Source organism: Schistocerca piceifrons, chromosome 4 (genome assembly GCF_021461385.2).
Source record: "Schistocerca piceifrons isolate TAMUIC-IGC-003096 chromosome 4, iqSchPice1.1, whole genome shotgun sequence".
Lineage (NCBI taxonomy): Eukaryota > Metazoa > Arthropoda > Insecta > Orthoptera > Acrididae > Schistocerca > Schistocerca piceifrons.
Genome location: NC_060141.1, coordinates 648,130,635 through 648,146,207, shown reverse-complemented (window position 1 = coordinate 648,146,207; position 15,573 = coordinate 648,130,635). Strand labels below are relative to the sequence as shown.

The 15,573-nt window shown below is 44.8% G+C and overlaps 1 protein-coding gene across 3 annotated transcripts in view; it reads left to right on the top strand.

Annotated features, from left to right (window-relative positions):
* LOC124794783 (serine/threonine-protein kinase tricornered) overlaps nucleotides 1-15,573 on the top strand; it is a 583,408-nt gene that overhangs the window by 234,069 nt on the left and 333,766 nt on the right. The window contains exon 1 of one of the 3 annotated variants that reach the window (XM_047258424.1): nucleotides 654-694. The exons of the other annotated variants lie outside the window; for them this stretch is intronic. The gene's annotated coding sequence lies outside the window, so the exon portion shown is untranslated. Of the gene's footprint in view, nucleotides 1-653; nucleotides 695-15,573 lie in introns of those variants that run through there. 3 annotated transcript variants of the gene reach the window in all.

Here is a 15,573-nt window from a genome sequence, read left to right as displayed (position 1 = left end):
GGTATGCAGGCTGTTGGGAAATTCGCGTCACAGACTTCTAAACTTGTACAGGGGAGTAAGTAGATAACATCTTGAATTGGAACCCACGTCTAGAAACGTACCGTGTCGGTGCCACAATCAATTGAAAACATATTGGTAACGCAACCACTTCTACAAGTAATTGATTAGGCATAAACCAAAACATCACTTATTTCACAGTTCCACTCATTAATAGCCAAAGAAATTGCTCGTGTACTCTCTGATGTGTTCTCGTTAGCATGATTCAGTATCGCCTCTTAAAATTCTGGTGTGTTTGGCTTCTACAAACCACAGTGACGCCTACTGACGATGAGGATACCACCATTTTTCGAGGGGGGGGAGAGGAGAGGAGAGGAGAGGAGAGGAGAGGGAGACCGCCGCGACAAGACGCCTTAGGCCACGTGGAATTTCAGTCGAAGAACTAGTGTGTCTTATACATTTGACAAATCAGCTGTGTCAAATAAATTTGGTAATGTAATACCGGCCTAAGTAGTCGTAACTTGTTCTGCTTGCCGTGATTTATCTAGCAATTATATTCTACGAATTTCTTCTGCAGCTTATTTTATACCTAGCTTACTTGTACTATGCTCTGTTTTTTCATGGTAAATTTCTTATTTTTCAGGTAGGACGCTCGCGGTTCTCTGAAACTGATGCCCTACGACTTCCCGAAGTACCGGTAGGATCGCTGCTATGCGTAGTAATATTTCTGAGTGCTAATTTAATATTTCTTCCAGTCGTCATCGGCGTGAGTTGGGCCTTCACTCTCTAATTCGTCATTCATTCTGTTCACATAAAGAAGACACACTACTTTAACCGACTGTACAAGTAGGCCAGGGATGTAGATTTCATTTACGAATTTTTAAGGGTTTAGAATGTTTAATTGTTATCTTTCCTCTTCCTCAGCGCATTGCAGTTTCACACCAGATTTACAAAACAACATCGCTGGTTATTCTATTACTAAATACACACATAATACCTAGATTTTCCAATTTAGAGACTAAAAACAGTTTCCTTTGAGTTCGGTGTAGAATTTTCTCACAATTGTTATTGCCGTTATTTACGAGTTCTGCAGTCGATAGGTTTTCTCCTCGTCATTGGTAGAGGTTGAAATCGAACAGAAAACTTGGATGGACGTTAGCCTTTCGCGATTTTTAATTTTTAAGGAACTCGCTGTTGCTGTTTTCTTTGTGTTCCTGCACTTTTCCATTTGTGAAACCTCAAAAAAGTTGTCTCCATAGTAATTTTACTGTAGTTTCACCTCTTGATATTCAGCAGCGTGTCGTTCGTGTGTTCATTGACTTTCCGTGCCGTTTGGGAGTACTGCTAACCTTCTGAATGCACTGCGTGATCCGCAGTGTGGTATTCACACATTACGGGACGCAATTTTAAAGAGGTATTTGTCGCGGCTTATTTGTGCGTGACGGTTTTAGCTCTGGAACTGTGTCCTTGCTACATGAAACGTTTCAGCTTGTTCGATGACCTCAGTGAAAGTGGAGCTGCATACAAGCTGCGGGTTCTTGGACTCAGTCGCAGGTGGTGCACTAAGACTGACACAAGAAAAACCACGGTGATACCGCCTCTATAGTGGAGGGTGCCTCATCAGTTTGTCCAACCTGAGCCCACACTTCTCCTCACTCGCGTCTTCCACTTCCCGTAACTTTTGTGATGTAGTTTCCCTTGGCGCTGCATGGGACAGTCTTTACTTCTTTCAGATGTAGAGGAAGTACATAGTTCCGTTCGAAAAACAACTGCTCAAGTAATACGCCCCTGCAAGTAGTTTCTTAGAGATGAGAGCCATCTCTCTCTCTCTCTCTCTCTCTCTCTCTCTTCTCTCTCTCTCTCTCTCTCTCTCTCTCTCTCTCTCTCTCTCTCTCATTCACTCTCTTAGATACAGTGTTAAATTTATCATCAAACTGCTTCATGTCTACCACTGCTGTTTTAGGTTTTGAGGATGACTGATGTCATTAACAGCCTTCCTACTGCTTGGGGTTCATAGTGTAATGGTTCTTCCTCCCGCTTTGTCAACGCCACCGTCCTGTTCAGGAATGGTCCACAGTCGTAGTGTTCATACAGTAGCAGCAAAGTACTGTATGTCAAGCACGTGAACATTTCGACTAATCGTATTTTCTATCGCCGTTTGGTAGAATGTGTTGGATTGACTGCTCAGCTGTTCAGCACAAAGCACTAAAATGATAAATTCCAACGCAAACCTCTGCAGTGAAGAAAGCACCAAGCAGTAAATACAGAACAATTCCTGTTCCGTGTTCACTGATCGCCGTTCGGGTAGTTACGTACGACGGCCGATAGTGTCGCCAACTCATATGCTGTTACCTGTAGTGTGTAAAACAGACGTCGTGTATACAGGGAAGGTGGGCAAAGTAGGGAAGTATCATAGTAGAAATTTGAGTTCTTCAGCTCCTGCTCCGAAAAGTAAGCAGTCGAGGCCGGGGGCGAGAGAAGTAATATACGCACTCGTGTTGCCGTACGCTGTAAAAACTGTGTTAATGGGTCTGCCTTTGACGACTGCCGCGTCTTTAACACACATCTTTTATTGCCTGTAATTATCAGTGTGCTGACAATAAAGTTCCTCAGCGCTGCTTTAATCGAACAAACGTCATATCATGCGATCTGTGAGAGAGTCTTCCACGACGTGAATATACTAGCTGATCGAAAGGTTACTGGATACGTACTAATGAACATTAATATGAGTTATGCCCACACTTCGCATTCATGACGGCCGGAACTCTGCTGGGAATACTTCAGAACTGAGGAGTGAGAACTTTTGTTGATTTCATGCGATGTTCGACGGTGCATGCCCGTCTGTATTTGAGGTCTGTCTGGTCTTGGTTTAGCTTATGTCTCCTGCTTCCTAACTCCATACATGTATAGGCTACATTACACTACGCTAAAAGTCATACGGAACTTGGCATTTACTTTCGTGTGAACGATGTTCTGAAGGCTTTTTACCACCGACATGTCATTATCCGAGATTATATGAAACAAATTGTACCAAGAACGACCTGCTTATGATCAATCTTCAATGCGTCTTTGACTTGAATCGACACACTGACAAGTTCTAATACAAAAGCAATGAAACACGTAACTCCAGTATGGAGTCCCAAAGTTTCTCATTTGAGGAGTTTCGTGGAAGACACGTCATTTTGACGTCACTTCCCAGCAATAGTCGAGTGACGGTAGCTTCTCTCATTGTCAGTGAAATTAGCTGCTCCCGAGCTAAACAGCATGAACGGGCACCCAAGACTCGAAAAGGATCACGTTAGCGTGGCCGCAGGGACATCTGTTGGATTGCTCGGTCGTTGTGCGTCGCCATTTCTGCTAGGACTAGACGCCTGTGACAACACTCTCTGCCTCCCTGGGTCCGCCTCTCGCGACGTTCTGTCCAGTTCTGCATTACATAGGGGTGTCCATATACTTTCGATCAGATTGTGCATGCATACATGTTTAAACAATAGTTCAGAGATTGGCCAAACCTTGTTCTCAGTAATTTTGTTGTAACTATAGGACTACATTTAGTTTTTCATTAGTGAGGTCTTTATCATCTAAAAATTTTACATTGTATCTTGTGTGATGAAGCAGCTGTTTAATATAATGCATTATCATATTTTCACCAAGTGAAGGAGCTTCTCTTTCATTTGGATTTGATCCATTCTGTGAGTGGATAGACATTGGAAAATATTTTCTAGATGCTTATCCTTTACTCATATCAATCTCAGGTTCAAAATTAGTGCCTTCATGGGCCTACGGAGGCTGTTTCTGACCAACGATGATTGAATATGAAACTGAGTTGACGCTTTCTTCAACGGGTGCACCTTGCTACGTGTTTACCATTGGAAATGACTACGGAGAATTGCGCATCCTGCAAAATAGAGGTGTGGTAAGAGTGCAAGTAATCATTCTCCAACGTCGATAAAACTTGGTGCATTAGTGGATTATTACATGTTCTTCCTCCAAATTCACCTAATATTATTGCCTTGTAACCGAAAGAGGTGGTGCAGTGGTATGAGGCTGGAGGAAGGTGGTTGAAAACTCCGTCCGGCCATGGAGATTTAAGTTTCCCGTGATTTCCCTGAATGCTTAAGGGAAACACTGGGACGTTCCTTTGAAAGGGCACGACCGATTTTCTTCCCCAATGCGAACTCGTACTACTTCCGTCATGAACTCATCATCGGCGACACTTTAAGCGCTAACCTTCGTACCAACCAGTGCTTCATGCTCCCACAGTGTCAGTGGTACATCATCCCTGTGGTGCACTTAGATTTCATGCGCGCAGAAATGGAGGAGATAGTGCAGAAGAAGTTGTTGGTTCCACTATCTGGGATCTGACTTTTCACAACATAATTGACATAAAAGATTCATAAAGGACAACCTGATGCAAGAAGACCCACTTCTTTGAACAAGAAAATTATTAAAGACGTGTTCAGACATGTATCTCAAATTGAAGAATGATATTCTCAAATTTAACGTTTTTAGTAAAACATTGTATAGAAATGTAAAGTGAACAGTGGAAAAACCGAAAGAGAAGGAACTCAAGGCATTTGGAACTAGGATGTAGAGAATTAAATGGACAAATGTACACTGTTGGCCATCAAAATTGCTACACCAAGAAGAAATGAAGATGATAAAAGGGTATTCATTGGACAAATATATTAAACTAGAACTGACATGTGATTACATTTTCACCCAATTTGGGTGCATAGATCCTGAGAAATCAGTACCCAGAACAACCACCTCTGGCCGTAATAAAGGCTGTCATACGCCTGGGCATTAAGTCAAACAGAGCTTGGATGGCGTGTACAGGTACAGCTGCCCATGCAGCTTCAACACGATATCACAGTTCATCAAGAGTAGTGACTGGCGTATTGTGACGAGCCAATAGCTCGGCCACCATTGAGCAGACGTTTCCAATTGGTGAGAGATCTGGAGAATGTGCTGGGCAGGGCAGCAGTCGAACATTTTCTGTACCCAGAAAGGCCCGTACAGAACCTGCAACATGCGGTCATGCATTATCCTGCTGAAATGTAGGGTTTCGTAGGGATCGACTGAAGGGTAGGGCTACGGGTCGTAACACATCTGAAATGTAACGTCCACTGTTCAAAGTGCCATCAATGCGAACAAGAGGTGACAGAGACGTGTAAGCAATGGCACCCCATACCATCACGCCATGACGAATACACGTGTAGTGACCTATTTCTTACAATCGATCCCAACAAGTGTACAGTGCTTCATAAACATTACGTGAAGTGTTAATTTACGTGCAGTGATATAGTTATTCTTTGACTTAGCTTTAGTTAGTTATTCCGTGCTGTTCATGTCTACACAACTCATTCATGTGTGTAGTGTTAAGTTATTGCTAAATATATGTGGGTATAAAGGAATTGTTTTCTCCAACACCCACACACACTTCCAATGTGCGTTCGCCGCGATGTCGCCAAACACGGATGCGACCATCATGATGCTGTAAACAGAACCGGGATTCATCCGAAAAAATGACGTTTTGCCATTCGTGCACCCAGGTTCGTCGTTGAGTACACCATCGCAGGCTGATAGTCCATGCTGCTGCAAACGTCGTCGAACTGTTCGTGCAGATGGTTGTCGTCTTGCAAACGCCTCCATCTGTTGACTCAGGGATCGAGACGTGGCTGCACGATCCGTTACAGCCATGCGGATAAGATGCCTGGCATCTCGACTGCTAGTGATAAGAGGCCGTTGGGATCCAGCACGGCGTTCCTTATTACCCTCCTGAAACCACCGATTCCATATTCTGCTAACAGTCATTGAATCTCGACCAACTCGAGCATCAATGTCGCGATATGATAAACCGCAATCGCGATGACCTACAATCCGACCTTTATCAAAGTCGGAAACGTGATGGTACGCATTTCTCCTCCTTACACGAGGCATCACAACAACGTTTCACCAGGCAACGCCGGTCAACTGCTGTTTGTGTATGAGAAATCGGTTGGAAACTTCCCTCATGTCAGCATGTTGTAGGTGTCGCCACCGGCGTCTGCCTTGCGTGAATGATCTGAAAAGCTAATCATTTGCATATCACAGCATCTTCTTCCTGTCGGTTAAATTTCGCGTCTGTAGCACGCCATCTTCGTGGTGGATCAATTTTAATGGCCAGTAGTGTGTTACTAAATACGCGTAAGAGCTGCAGCTTGTTATCGAAACGCTAACTAGTTCGTATCGATTTTACGAGGGCTTGCTGAAAAGTAAAGTCTCCGAAGTTCTTACGTTAAATCGTTTAAAGCTTTTTAAATAAAACAAAGCTATGAAAGTTCTGCACTCCTGAAAGAAAGGATATTGCGGGGACATGGCTTAGCCACTGCCTGGGCGATGTGCTAGTTCTGCAAAGTGCGCAGGAGAGCTTCTGTAAAGTTTGGAAGGTAGGAGACGAGGTACTGGCAGAAGTAAAGCTGTGAGGACTGGGCGTGAGTCGTGCTTGGGTAGCTCAGTTGTAGAGCACTTGCACGCGAAAGGGAAAGGTCCCGAGTTCGAGTCTCGTTCCGGCACACAGTTTTAATCTGCTAGTAAGTTTCAGAGGTGACGTTGTGGCTCCGTCAACAAACAGTCTACGGTGACTGTATCAACGAAGTACTCTATCGTTGGGAGAAACGTGTTCGTCTCCAGGATGAGTTAAAATGTAGAATGTTAATAACGTTTGTTTTATTTAAGAAGCTTTGAGAGATTTCACATAAAAAATTCATGCCCATTACTTCTAAGTGCGCCCTCGTAATTTCTTATTATAAATTTTGATGGCCTTGATCCCAATATAGTGTAACGATTAGATATTTCCCGGTTTCAACTGAGTAACAACTGTCCTCACATCAACGGAAACAAAAAGAAAAATTGCCTTTCATTTTATTTAAAAAGCTGTTAAAAATTTTGAATAGCATGCATTTTTATGGACGTTTTAAACACTGAAGATAGTATAAACCTACCGTGCTTACACTGGAATTTGTGTCTAAATACAGTATTAACCAACACAAGATCGTTACCAAGCTTAACTTGTCATTGCCCAAAGACTCGTCAGAGAATGTCTGTTATTGTATAAACCACAGGAAGACTGACGACTGTGTGTGCTTTAGAAACAAACAAGAAGAAAGAACTAACATTATGACGACTCACAGGTACAGAGACAAATCCGTGTACGGTTTTGTACTCGTCTCCTGTAAGTGCCGTCATAAGGTGAGTAGTTTCTTTGTGTTTGTTTCTCAAACAACAGTGTGAACTTGTGCGACAGTGGTAGCAAACCATGGTGGTCACCGGCAAGCACGTGTTGCGATCAGATTCCCACTAGTTTTGTACGCCAAGATACACTCGGACCAGCCTTTTAATATTAACAAGTTCCGTTCATAAACGTAGTTTTTGTGGTTAACACTGTATTGACGTACCAGTTATAGAGCGAGAATGGTAGGTTTTTACTATTTTTAGTGTTTTAGTATGTCCGTAAAAATTAGTTTTTAAAAATAGTTTGCAAGTGTTTACATTAATTGAAAGAATTTTTCGTTTTTTGTCTGTAGATCTGAGGCTGGTTGTTAGTAAGCCTAAAGCTGTTGTTATCTAGTTGTTGGTTACATTACATTGCGATCAGAACCTTTAAAATTGATGAAGAATAATGGAAATCGTTGTTGTATCTCCGCCACCTGACAGTTTATTTCTTAGTCCCTCGTTGAATAATAGAGACTGTACCACAGTTACGTGTTTCGTATTTCTTGCTAAATGGAAACAGCCGAATACTGCAAAACTAATACTACTGCCTTACTCTACTACTACTACTACTACTGCTGGTAGTGGTGGTGGTGTAGTGATGCGCTTGTTGTTGGTATAACAGCAGCTACTGTTCCAGTTCCATCTTTATAATTCATTGGATTTGTAAGGTGTAGCAGACACAAGACTACCCGGTGGCGTTCAGTGGCAGCCACGGGATTAGAGCGGCAAAAACTCAGACCAAGTATCGGTCGAGCAACCGATGTGGCGGGAGCTGGGAAGCATTTCTTATACGGTCCAGTGCAGCCAGCAGCCACGCTTCCGCTAGAACTTCCACTTACGCCATCTGTCCGATCCAGCCGACTGTGAGCACGGAGCAGACCTTCCGCGTTTCACTGCCTCCACTTCCATCTGTTCTGTCATCGGAGGCAACCGACTGCGGTATTGTGCCAGACAGTTAATCCAGTTCGCCACACTGTGGCCTCTTTGGAACTCGCGAGGACACAATAGGGCGGCGAGACGCCGTCGCTTCACGGCTGCCCCCGCCCCCCCCCCCGCCCACTCCCCCCCACTCGCCCCCACTCCCCCCCACTCCCCCCCACTCGCCCCCCCTCCCCCCCCCCTCCCCAGCCCAGCGCTGTCACGTGGTGGGTCTAGCGCGGGGCCGGCGCTCGAGGGTCCTCCATCGTCACGCCCCGACAAGTGCTTCCCAGGGTCCAAAGAAAGGCTCTGGTATTTCCCCGAGGAGGCACCTCCTGCACCGCCCCAGTAACGGGGACCCCCATCACACGTTCACTAATATTGTCAAGCCGCCAATGTATTGGCCCTATGAGAATGCGTATAGATTTATTGTCAATATTGGAAATACTGGTAAGCAACACTGATGGCCCCCAAAATGGTCCCAGTATCGTCAATAAGTGCTGAGTGTATGATGTCGAGGATTGGCGGTTTAACAACATTCGCCATTCGGTTGTTGACTGAGCTTCGTGAACCACCTTACGACATCAGTGTACACCGTTTGTAGTTTCAGTTCATCTTTGTTCCTCTTACTAGATATTAACGGTTCACTGTTCCACTTTCTACAATGAACAAACGAGTGATGGTTCAATTTATGGAGTGCTCCAGAAAAAATTTCAGTGGATTCACTCTTAAAAGGAATATGTGGTGGAAAAATAAAAAAAAAAAGAAATGCCCCAAATAAAGAATTGTTGAACATACAGAACAGTTGCATGGATCTAGGTTGGGCTAGTCAGTGTATTTACAACTTCACGATGGTCACTGCAAAATTCGCTATCACATTCTTTTCTTCGTTAATTTGAAAACGTAGTATTAGGTTTTTAAATTGCAAAGCAGTGTGGAGAAACGCTTGTACTTCGAAAACGACGCCATATCTGTGCAATGAGTAATAAGATGTCTACAAAGTACGTGTCAATCAGTTGTAATCGCAACACGATGAAAAATGACTTACGTCAGATACCTAAATATATCCCTTCAGGACACGTACAATTACTTAGCAGGTTTCCGTAATAGTTTCGCTAATTGTGTTGACTGATATGGTTGCCTCTGTCATTAACGTGTTTGGCTTGCCGCATGTTTTTTACGTCTTGGCGAAGATTAATTTGCCGTACTTGTAATTTCCCGAATCCTATTTTCTGACGACAGTCAGTAAAGTAGCATGCGACAAGTTTTTGATCTTCATGTTTCCAGCCGTTCTCACTCCCATTTCATCTAATTAGTTTTGTTGTTTGTCAGCTAAAGCAAAGATAATTGGGACACACTGTCCGTTTTTGCTTTTGGATATCTTAGCTAACAGTGTTGACAATATTTTTGATAGTGCGATGATGGCTTCAGTATATTGAAGATTTCGCGAATTACAGTGGCGGAAAAAAAGTCTTAGTTAAGTCTGTCATTCAGGATTTTTTTTTCTTTCATAATCGCCATCGCAACTTACATGACACACTAAACATCGGTATTCGGTTTCTCTTAATTTATATGGAGTTGTAAGAGACGTATTTTGGTGACAACGAAAGTACGAGGCCGTGCAGAAAAGTAATGCCTCAGAATTGTTTATTCTGTTCTCAATAACGGTTAACGCATTTCCAGCTTCGCTGACGCAAGGTGCAACTCTCTAGCAGAAGAGGCCCCAGAATTGCAACGTGACTATGCCGGTATGTGAGAGGGACCCTCGGAAAACTGTAGACATGAACTCTTAAGAGTTCGTCCGCGCATGGAGCAACCTCGCCTACAGTGTGAAAATTCAGACCATACATGGGCGTTAAGACATCCAACGCCTTGGGTTCACTGTCATCGATCATTCTCCCTAAGTCCCGACGTGGGCCCATCCGATTTTCAACTGTTTTCAGAACTTAAAGAATATGGTTCAGATGGCTCTGAGCACTATGGGAAGTGGCCTGTGGCCTTATTTTGCTTTCCAACTGTAGAAAGCAAGAGAAATAAGCTGGGACTGAGGGGGGAGAATGGGGGAAATGAAAAGAATAACGTAGTACTCGTGTGCCGACTGCCGACAGGCAGCAGCAATATTTCGTTTCCAGTTTCTTGTTTAGAAATTTTGTGCAGGTTTATATTTCCAGTTGTGAAATGGACCGCATAGGTGTTGTTTAGGATGCGGCAACGCTCGTACTGCCCAATCCCCCTCGCGTTGCGGCATCGCTCCCAGCCAGCACACCACGCCGATGCGGCGCGTTTTCGCCTGTATCGCGTAACGTTGGCTGTACAAACAGCGGCACCGGATTTCCTCTCGGCTGCGGTCTGCGGGACTCCTGCGTTTCTAACTGTTCTCTGTTCAGTCATCTGCAAATTTTCACGCCGTCTGCGGACGCTGAACAACGAGCGAAGCGCTTCAACGCTTTCCAGCCCCAGGCGAAAGCGCTTATGTCCCACTTCTGTCAGTTTCTTTCCTGCAACCTTTTTTTTCAGTTTCGCAAAGCAATTAAGCTGTTCTATTAGGGTCCTTGAACACTTGTTCAGAAAAGCTCGCCACAATCCGTCTAGACTGCGCTCCGATGCAGTCAGCTTACCTAGCCGATGGTTCAAATGGCTCTGAGCACTATGGGATTTAACTTCTGAGGTCATCAGTCCCCTTGAACTTAGAACTACTTCAACCTAACTAACCTAAGGACATCACACACATCCATGCCCGAGACAGGATTCGAATCTGCGACCGTAGCGGTCGCGCGGTTCCAGACTGCAGCACCTAGAACCGCTCGGCTACTCCGGCCGGCTTACCTAGCCGATGCGAAACTTACGACCATGATTTTTAACTACAAGTAAACAATCCATTTTCTGTCATCTGTGGAGCGTCCTCTGAAGTCGGTCGTTCTTAATATACACTCCTGGAAGTTGAAAAAAGAACACCGTGAATTCATTGTCCCAGGAAGGGGAAACTTTATTGACACATTCCTGGGGTCAGATACATCACATGATCACACTGACAGAACCACAGGCACATAGACACAGGCAACAGAGCGTGCACAATGTCGGCACTAGTACAGTGTATATCCACCTTTCGCAGCAATGCAGGCTGCTATTCTCCCATGGAGACGATCGTAGAGATGCTGGATGTAGTCCTGTGGAACGGCTTGCCATGCCATTTCCACCTGGCGCCTCAGTTGGACCAGCGTTAGTGCTGGACGTGCAGACCGCGTGAGACGACGCTCCATCCAGTCCCAAACATGCTCAATGGGGGACAGATCCGGAGATCTTGCTGGCCAGGGTAGTTGACTTACATCTTCTAGAGCACGTTGGGTGGCACGGGATACATGCGGACGTGCATTGTCCTGTTGGAACAGCAAGTTCCCTTGCCGGTCTAGGAATGGTAGAACGATGGGTTCGATGACGGTTTGGATGTACCGTGCACTATTCAGTGTCCCCTCGACGATCACCAGTGGTGTACGGCCAGTGTAGGAGATCGCTCCCCACATCATGATGCCGGGTGTTGGCCCTGTGTGCCTCGGTCGTATGCAGTCCTGATTGTGGCGCTCACCTGCACGGCGCCAAACACGCATACGACCATCATTGGCACCAAGGCAGAAGCGACTCTCATCGCTGAAGACGACACGTCTCCATTCGTCCCTCCATTCACGCCTGTCGCGACACCACTGGAGGCGGGCTGCACGATGTTGGGGCGTGAGCGGAAGACGGCCTAACGGTGTGCGGGACCGTAGCCCAGCTTCATGGAGACGGTTGCGAATGGTCCTTGCCGATTCCCCAGGAGCAACAGTGTCCCTAATTTGCTGGGAAGTGGCGGTGCGGTCCCCTACGGCACTGCGTAGGATCCTACGGTCTTGGCGTGCATCCGTGCGTCGCTGCGGTCCGGTCCCAGGTCGACGGGCACGTGCACCTTCCGCCGACCACTGGCGACAACATCGATGTACTGTGGAGACCTCACGCCCCACGTGTTGAGCAATTCGGCGGTACGTCCACCCGGCCTCCCGCATGCCCACTATACGCCCTCGCTCAAAGTCCGTCAACTGCACATACGGTTCACGTCCACGCTGTCGCGGCATGCTACCAGTGTTAAAGACTGCGATGGAGCTCCGTATGCCACGGCAAACTGGCTGACACTGACGGCGGCAGTGCACAAATGCTGCGCAGCTAGCGCCATTCGACGGCCAACACCGCGGTTCCTGGTGTGTCCGCTGTGCCGTGCGTGTGATCTTTGCTTGTACAGCCCTCTCGCAGTGTCCGGAGCAAGTATGGTGGGTCTGACACACCGGTGTCAATGTGTTCTTTTTTCCATTTCCAGGAGTGTACTAAGAACAATAGCTGGCGCTTTCCTTTACCGTCGAAGCACTTACACTATTTGATGAAATGTCCTGACATCTGTTGGTGGGCATTAATACGGAGTGTGTCCACTCGGCTTGAATTCTCATTTTTAGTCAGTTGTCGGAAAGTCTGTGGAGGAGTGGTAGACCATTTTTCCTCAAGAGCCGACGACGCTCTTAACTCATTCCAAAGGCTTTCATGTCGGGATTCTGGGCAGGACAGTCCATTTCAGGAATGTTGTTAACAGACCATTCCCTCACAGATGCTTCTTTATGACATGATCCTTTGTTATGCTGATACAGTCAGTCGTCATCTTCGACCTGTGCATATACTGTGCGCAGCCCATCATGCCGTAAAACGTGTTTCCTTAAGGGCAGTAAAGGGACCACTCCATAAACACGAAAACATCCCATACTGTCTCACCACCTGCTTTGCACTGCACTGTTCGCACTACACGTGAAGGCATGTAACGCTCTCCAGGCGTTCGCCAAACCCACGCCCTTCCATCGGATTACCACAGGATATAGCGTGATTCATCGCATTTTCCGGTCATCCACTGTCCACTGACGTCTCTCCAAGGTCAACGGCAAGCGCGGCTTAGCTTTCAGTATAGGAATGTATGACTTCTGAACAGATGGTCGACCATACACCCCTTTTTCATTGTTCTGTACCTCAATCTGTAAAAACGGATCGCTCATAGTATCCCTTTTTTATCTGCCTGTGTGCCTCTCTGGTTGGCTGTTAAGAATCCTCTCTCTCAGGAACGGGCAGACGCATCGAGTTTAATTGTATGTCATATACTAAGGTTTATGATAGTTTGGCGGCGTAAAACTTTTAACGTTCTAAGTCAATGCAGTCGAAAGATACGGCCATTTATTTCACATATTTTGATACTCGAAAACTCACTCGTCAAAACCTGTAAGGTATTTGTCGTTGACGTCCAATAATAAAATTTGACAAGAAGGAAGGTTTCACAGTACAAGTGAAAAAATCCGAAAATTGTTGGATGGTAGTTACGTCATATAAAGAATCTCTTTTTACCATTAGAACATAATTGCGTTCATCGTCCATGAAAAGCGTAGTAGACGAATATTACTGGATGCAAACGTAACATCTAAGTTGTAGTCACGTTTTAATAATCAAATACAAAACATTTCAATAAATCTTCTATATCTACATGTATTAACTGAAGTCCCCTGCTCGCTTCTTTTTGTATGTCAGCTCTAGCACGATACATCGTGCTCTTACTACTATTCAACTGACAACCCAATACTCCCCGGCTCCGCTTGTATTAGTGTGTGCGCTTCTCGTAACATGGTAAATTCCGCATTACGTAGCGGTGCCAGGACAATTTCTATCAGATACTAACGGTGAATCTCTGATTTTTTAATGTATGACACTAACTGCTTAGTAGCATTCACAAGGGATTCTCCACCTTCCAAACTCCTTCCGCGAAGTGGTTGTTTGAGTTTACCAAAGAGGTGGACAGTAATAAGTCGGTGCCAGATCTCTGCTGTACAGAGGGTGTTGGTCGTGCCCTAAAGCTTTGTGACCTCGATGGTGGTTTTTTCACTGACATGTGGCGGGACATGATTATAAGACAGCAAAACATCATAATTCTACAGATATTGTGGAAGGCAACAATTCCAGCATCAAGTTTTTTAAGAGTTGCCATATACGCATCGAAGTTGATACTAGTACCTTGTGGCATTATGTCCACAAGCAACAGTCCCTCTGACTAAAAAAACGCAGTAGCTGTCACTTTCGCTGGTGAAGGTGCAGTTCGAATTTGTTCTTCTTCGGTAAATTTGCATGATGGCATTCTGTTGATGGCCTTTGCGTCTGCATTTCCAAGTGCTACAACAAGTTTTCATTTCCCATCTTAATACATGTTCCAAAAGTTATCTGCACACTGTCTTCAGAATTTGTTTGTGGGCATCAGTCAGTATTCTCAGAATCCAACTGGCACAAACGTTTTTAAACTTGCGACGCCTCAGGTAGTCATTTCTCACCAGGTACTGCAAACACGATACCACGTCACCTGTGAGACTATCCAACATGCAGATGTGCGCGAGAAATAGTAACTAACTACTACACTAACGACTGGAGGCGCACGCTTGGGTCATCTGGTAGTGTAATAGTACAACTATGAGTTTATTGACCGCTAGCTAACAGTAGATGGGAGTGCGCATTAAAAATCGATCCAAGGAACAGTAATCCTTTTCAAAGATTGCAGGCAAGAAGTATTTTTGTTAATGTGTAATGTGTTTTGTGAAGTCGTGATGCAAGTGTTCAAAACAACATTATTAATAGTAGGGAAAAAACATTATTAGTTGTACACTGTGTGTTCTCTCTCTCTCTCTCTCTCTCTCTCTCTCTCTCTCTCTCTCTCTGTGTGTGTGTGTGTGTGTGTGTGTGTGTGTGTGTGTGTGTGTGTGTGAGTTAGTTAGTTAGTTAGTTTTTATGCAGGAATATATTCAGGTAAATGTGTGTTGTTTTGGCGCGTGGGAAGAGGCTACGGTGTGCTTAACAGACAATGTGGTGTGTTACTACCGATGTGGTTTCGAAAGAATAGTGTGGCACAAAACCAAAAGATGTTTACCGATCTCCGTGTAAATATTGTGATGAATTATTCAAAGACGGCGATGGTAAAAGGTTGTGTGGTGTGCAGCAATTTCGTAGAGCACATCGCAAGGACGGAATGGTATTGAAAGCGTGACTTTCCATTGTGTAGGTTGATACGTACGCATTGCTGTTAGAATAGTCGGCTGAAGCTCATGAAAAGTTAAAATCCCATACTTTCAGATAATATTTCGAAAAGTTTACTGATACCTGGTATTTATCCACATCCGAAACGAGATGTAATTTTGATATCGCACGCCAGGAAGAACAATGACACGTTTCAAAACTGCAGTGCTTGAGGAAAGTCGACTTCAAGAATTCTTTAAAACTTACATTTAAAGGGTATAAGCCTCCTTTAAATTTCAAGTAAGTAATTTCGCCATTAAATTCCATTATTCTCCACACAACAATAAT